At 36.2% G+C, this 6,855-nt stretch overlaps 1 long non-coding RNA gene across 1 annotated transcript; it reads right to left on the minus strand.

The window, feature by feature from the left end:
• Positions 1–4,875: 4,875 nt before the first annotated feature.
• LOC147882511 (uncharacterized) lies at positions 4,876–5,420 on the minus strand. Its single transcript, XR_015543869.1, has 3 exons — positions 5,367–5,420; positions 5,221–5,274; positions 4,876–4,942 (listed from the first exon to the last, which is right to left on the minus strand). It is a non-coding gene; the product is annotated as an uncharacterized LOC147882511 (long non-coding RNA).
• Positions 5,421–6,855: the final 1,435 nt, after the last annotated feature.

Raw genomic sequence — 6,855 nt, forward strand, 5'->3', positions numbered from 1 at the left:
CAATATATTTTGCCCATCATACTGTAATGTGCCCAAGCTGAAAGACAATGCATTTTGCCCATCATACTATAATGTGCCCAAGCTAAAAGACAATGCATTTTGCCCATCATACTGTGATGTGCCCAAGCTGAAAGACAATGCATTTTGCCCATCATACTATAATGTGCCCAAGCTGTAATGTGTCCACCACTGATACAATTATGTGTGTGCCCATTTAACAAAATCTTTGAATGGATGATCAAAAATAGCCTCAAAGGCTTTACAAGGCTCAATATATATACATAAATTAAAAAATAATAGCCAATAAGGCTTTACAATGAGATGAGAAAAAATAAAACTATGATGTGTCCATGATTAACAATTACATTGTGTCCACTGAAACTCTGCCCACTGAAACTCTAACTCTGATGTGTCATCTGTCATCTGAAACTTTGCTCATAGGGTTGTGTTATGAGTGTGAAACCACATGTGAACGTAGGACTGACGCCGATTAGGTTCACTAGTCAGGAATTTTTTAGCATGGCTTTGATTGGTTGTTTTGGAGTTCTCTCCTCTATGGATCAACTAATCTATGCTAATCTAAGCTACACCAACCATCGAATCGAAGAAAATGCAAGAAATAATTTCTTTTTCATATTCATTTTAATAGATTACCTACAAGACAAGAGTTATAAACAAATTTAGATTCTTTTCATATATAATTAAAGTATATTTAATTTAACAAGACATTTTAAACTAAATTAAATATACTTTAAATATACATTTAATCTAAAATTAATTAAAAATTAAAGATTAAATGAAGATTACAAACTACTGAAATAGAGATTATGTAAACACATAATTTATAAACTAAGGTAAAATAATTAAAATGATGAAATAATAGACATTAAAAAAAATCCTTCATTTTTTTCCCTTTTATATATATATATATATATGTATATACATATATATTCATATATATATATATATATATATATAGTAAAACATTTTAAACTAAGTTAAATATACATTTAATCTAAATTGAATTAAAAATTTAAAATATAAATACATTATCTAAGATAAACTTAAAATCAAAAATACAAAAAATCTATATATTAAATTTATTAATTTTGATTTAAATTAATATATATATACAAACTAATGAAATAAAAATTATGTAAGCACATAAATTATAAACTAAGATAAAATAGTTAAAAATAAATTGGTAAAATGGTAGACATAAAAAACAATCCTTCATTTTTTTGTCTTATATATATATATGCATCTATATATATATATATATCTATATGTATGCATATATATACACATATATATGCATATATATATATACATATATATATACATCCCAATTTCTTCTCACCTCTTTCTCTCCCTCCATCCCGCTCTCAAAGGTCCGTCAATCAAAATTTATGTTGTCATTCAAATGTCCGTCGCCCACCACAATGTCGATTTCCCGTCATCCCCTGCCACAGCATCAAATTTTCATCATCACCCGCCACATCACTCACATCGCCCGTTACATTCAACATTATACATTCAAAAATTTATGTTAAAAAATTATACATTCAAAATTTTCATCGTTTGCCACATCGCTAACCATCACCATGACCAATGCCCTCACCATCGCCAGCCATCGCCATCACTGTCACCGTCGCTCCCCATTGCCCCCATTGCCCTCGCCCATCATTGATTGCCCTCCAGTGCCATCGTTATCGCCCGCGCCTTCCGGGAAAGGAGAGGTTATCCCCTCTTGTTATTCCCTGGCAGCCGTGGCTGCTAGGGAATTAGGGAAAGGGATCCCTCCTTCTCTCATCCCCACCTTCTGTCGCACCCCATCCTGTTGGAACGTGGGGGAGAATAGATGCATTGTGGCAAGAGGAGTGAGAACACAAAATATGTAACAATGGGTGTTCTTTTCATTGTGAGAGGGAAGTCTCTCTTTTATAGAAATGGAGAGAGGGTGTCCTAAATCAATGGCACCTCTCCTACATCAAAGGAGGTAACTCCTAAATCATAGGAACTCCACAATCATAGGCACCAGCCCATGTGGGGGCCTTCACATTACATCATCACTTGTGTCATAGTCTATGGCACTAAGTGTTCCTCTTCTACACACACACACACAACCATATGACTACTAGTGGATGCACACATGCACCTAGCAAGCCCTTGATCACATATATCCCAACATACCCCCCCTCAAGGGTTTGCCTCTTGCTATGTCAAGGATACATCTAGTCACATAGTTTCTCATGTCATCTCATGGTGGTCACACATGCCATCTCAAGGATAAATCTATGGCTAGGATCTCATGCTAGCAAAGGTGCCAAGGGTCAAGGTTTACAAAAATGGGATAGACCCCCCCAAATGGTTCTCTCTCTTGCATGTACAAGAATTAATGATAAGCCTTTGTGTGGACCTAGTTTCTCATGTCTACAAGAGGTACCATGGGAGCAAACACACATCACATGGCCTACATCATATGGTGACCAGAGGTGATTTACAAAGACTATATGGACTAAAGCAAAACCAGAGGTAGTCGATAGAGCGAGCGAGAAAAAGCGAGCGGGCCCAAAAAAGCGAGCGATCTTTTCCACAATCCCTTTTAGAGGTAGCCAACATAGCTCTGTGAAATCCACTATTTGGGAAGAATCTCCAAAATGAAACTTAACCTACTTTCCATATTTGGGAGAGTAAAGCAAGTTGATAATATATTATAATTATCTTGATAATGTAACTTGGACTTGGTAGCACAGGAGAGACTAAAGTGACTTTTCCAACAACTCAATTCTCATATACTTTAGTGAGTCTATTGACGATGACTTGCACAATTTATTGATATTTCATAGTCCCTCATATGGCTGCAAGTTGTATATTCATGCCTATGAGTCTCACTATATATGCATGTCAAAAGCTTTTATTGATTTGCTTTCTCTTCATCAAGATCCTAGGTATTCATTTGCCTCATATAAAGTTGCAAACATATCTCATACCTTTTTTAATGTTTTCATTGTATTTAACTATCCAAGCACAACATCTTGTACATTTTGCTTTCTCAAACGGTAATTGTATTTGTCCTTCCTATCCCATTTAAATTGTGCATGTCAAATACATTGTCTCTATGAAATACATGTTTCTTGAAGTTGACATGATTTGGGTGTCAAATGACCTGTGTACAAACCCGAGGTCAAAAAGTGATGTTTTGGACTAATAGTACAAGAAAAGATACAAAATTAATTAGAATTATCTCAATAATGTAACTTCAAATATGTGTCATTAGTAATCAAAAGAAAGTGAAGTGTCACTTTAAAAACGTGGGATTCCATCACATACACAACAATTCTTCTGCATTCAAAATGGGTTTTATTTTCCTACAATCAAAACATCCACATTGCTTAAAATCATACTTAATAACATTAATACCACTTCACCCATATGTGGGAGAACCCAAGTATCATTTAAAAGGATAGGATTGCATAACACATAGAGAAATATTACCACATTACTGTTAGCTCACCCCAAAGAGCAATATTACCATATTCAAAATGGGACTTCTTCTCACAAGTATCACCAAGCTCTCATCAAAATGGTCTTTTAAATCATATTCTACTCCTCTTGACACTCATCATCAACAAAGTAAATGCGAGCTCGTGGCCTATCTGAATGCCTCTCATCATATCTTCTTTCAGTTGACATGAATCTTGCCATTTCTTTTACATAGCATGGTAACAAACTACAATCAAACATACATTTGAAACCATAGTAAGTCAAAACGTTAAAGACACAATAACAACAATCCAAAAATATCCAAATGTCATCAAAGAAAGATCTAAGTTCAGTACCATACTAATCATCATATGGATTTGTGATGGGGTCCACTCTATCTTCATCCCCATCGCCATCATGCTCTGACCTCACCCGTTTCCCGAAATGGTCTGCTACAAGTGGCTCAACAATGGTAGCCATAATACTGCTATCTGAATCAAAAGAAAAATAAGGTCTACTAGTAGCCTGACAAGCACGCATGAGAGGAGCTGTGCCACAACCCATTTGTAAAACCAATCCTCCTGGAACACATAAGAGAGACAAAAGGCACCGAACAAAGTAGCAACATCGCTCAAGTCCACCTCGAGCCATCTGAGAAGACATAGGCACTATTTTCCTCTCACTGAGAGGCACATAGTGAGTCCATAAATCAGATAGCAGATCAATGGAAAGGTTTTGAAATAGTGGAACACTCTCTTCCAAATAAATTGATGGAGTCTTCTTAGCTCTACGTACTAGAGCCAACATAGATGACTGCATCTGTGAATCATGCATAGAGAACCACATACCAAAGAATGACCTTAGCCAACAAGTATCATAGCATGAAAGACTACACGTGACCACACATATGGAACACAAATGAAATATATGATTTTACCATCAAAACCTAGCATGCATACTACATGTAACATGGCATCTATCAATCCCACATAAAGAAACACATTAAAAAGTTCATGAATGTAGCATTACAACACACCATGCATGGAATTGTAGCATACCTTAAGAGTTATACCATGGTATTTATAGTATCCATGTGGAAGCTTATCATGAATGACTACACGTCTGACAACTTCCAAGCCTTGAACAAATGCAAAGCACTCCATCCACGTCTACAATCAAATGACACTATCTCATACAAGAAAAATGAGAATAGAGGAGGACATATAACAACAATAGTGCTAGATATTAAACCTTACCTGCCATAGGACATATAACTGCCAGCCAACCACTATCTGATAATGAAGCTGCTGCAACGGCAAGCCCATAACGCACATGGTCCTCTAATAAGAGGTTCCAAACTGGGATGGGTTCTCTCCAGTGGGAAAGTCAACCAATATAAAATCCGCAGCCCACTTAATCTTCTTACCCAACCGCATGTAGTCTCGATCAGGGCTAACTACATTCATGAAAAACTCATGCAAAATAGTATACTTTTCATTTTTCTTGGACTGTGAAAAGTCCATGCCCATGGTTATGTAATCACCCACCATACAAGCATATAATGGAGTGATACCTTGAGCCGATAGACTATCCGGTGACTGTGCCTTATGAAATACATAATGTTGTACTATCTTTGTGATAGATTGTGAACCTACATGGAAAATTTATATCAAACACAACCAAAGGAAATTTTGAAACACCAATAGCAAGAACAAAAATAAACTAGAACCTTACTTGCATGCTCCATTTGATCCTTATCTTGCCTTGGTGGACTAGATGGCTCCTCATCTAAATGGATAGGAAAGAATAACATTAGTATACTATTCCAAACCCTCATCACAAACAACATTAGAAACTCAACATGTATGTATATTTCTTACCTTTCTTTTGAGCTTGTTCTTGTTTTTGTGCTTGTGTTTTTGTTTTTCTAGAGCTTCTGCCCATTTTATCCCTACTTTCTTCAATGTCCTTAGATGAGGCATATTTCTTGTGAAAGTCTCTCTCACGCACCAAGACTTGTCCCTTGGGGAAGTCTATCCACCAAGGACAATTTGCAAGTTCCCATTGAGAGTGATTGTGCATGCTAGGAGGATACATACAAGCAGCATGACCAATTTCCACCCAACTCTTGCACAAATTTGGAATCTCTAAGATCTTTCTCTCTCTTGCCAAATGAGCAAGATACCTACAAATCAACAATCACTAATTATTTGGACCTCCTATATAAAGAAAGGTTCACAAAAAAATTGAGACAAATAAAAATGATTGTCAAGTTCAATGTTGTTATAAGCTTCACAAAACAAATAGAAAAGCACCATCATTAAAACTAAAAGGGACCAACCTATAGACAACCCTGTGAGCAGCCATGTCCAACTCAGAGAGACCATCTACTTTCTTTCCTCCCTTACTCTCAATCTTTGAATCCTTTGATCGTAGAGCTAAGAACAAATGCTTTCTTCCTTCTAATTTTATGTCCTCCATGTACTGTTGCATTGTGTAATCTTTTGGTGTCTCTAAAGGAATGCCCATCGTTGTTACAATCCTCAAGTCATCAAGAACTTTCAAAGCCTGGGTCTCTACTTTCTCAAGAAATATCTCTCTACTAATCCATCTACACAAGTGAAAAACAAAGTATTCACACAATTAAGACTTATGGCACTTCTATAATACATACAAACACTGTAAAATAAGTTTATTTATGAAAGGAACAACTCACCCTCTATACTCCACATCCCCCACAGGCATGAAATACATATCCCTCATTGGTTTGGTAGCCTCCAACAAGGAAAGAAAAATGATTTTTTTCTCCAATCTCAAATCAGACTTTGCTATGAGTTGCAGCTTCTCCAAAGTTACACAAGAGTCCAGACCATCAAATCGCAAGGCAAATAACTTTTCCAACCAGGCCTCACCTAAGCCTGGATCTATGCAATTCAAAACCTATCCAAGCATTGCATGTTAGATGCATAAAATGATTAAAAAAATGTAACAACAAGAAGAATTAAACTCTCACCTTTCCCATCCTGTCAGCAATTCTCTTTTGAATCAGGACGCGTTGCTTTCCTTCAACTTCTGTTCTTTGGTCTATAGGCATCTTTGTGGATATCTTATCAATTGCTTTTTTAAGCTCTGTATTGTACTCAACCTACACAAAATATTTCCTTTTATAGAAAGAAAAGGAATGAAAGAGAATAAGCACTAAGAGAAGTGTAGCATTAAACCTGAAAGACCAATCTTGCAAGATAGCCTCTTGTCAATGGAAACCAGGGCCTTTTTCCTTTACTCTCATGAGCCCTCCAGTTCTCTATGGATTTCACTTCATTAGGAGACAATGATTTCATAAATATCGTAGGATCACACTCACAAATG

The sequence above is a fragment of the Dipteris shenzhenensis genome, chromosome 29 (genome assembly GCF_047967505.1).
Source record: "Dipteris shenzhenensis isolate YYH24624 ecotype China chromosome 29, Dip_SZ_1.0, whole genome shotgun sequence".
Taxonomy (NCBI): Eukaryota; Viridiplantae; Streptophyta; class Polypodiopsida; order Gleicheniales; family Dipteridaceae; genus Dipteris; species Dipteris shenzhenensis.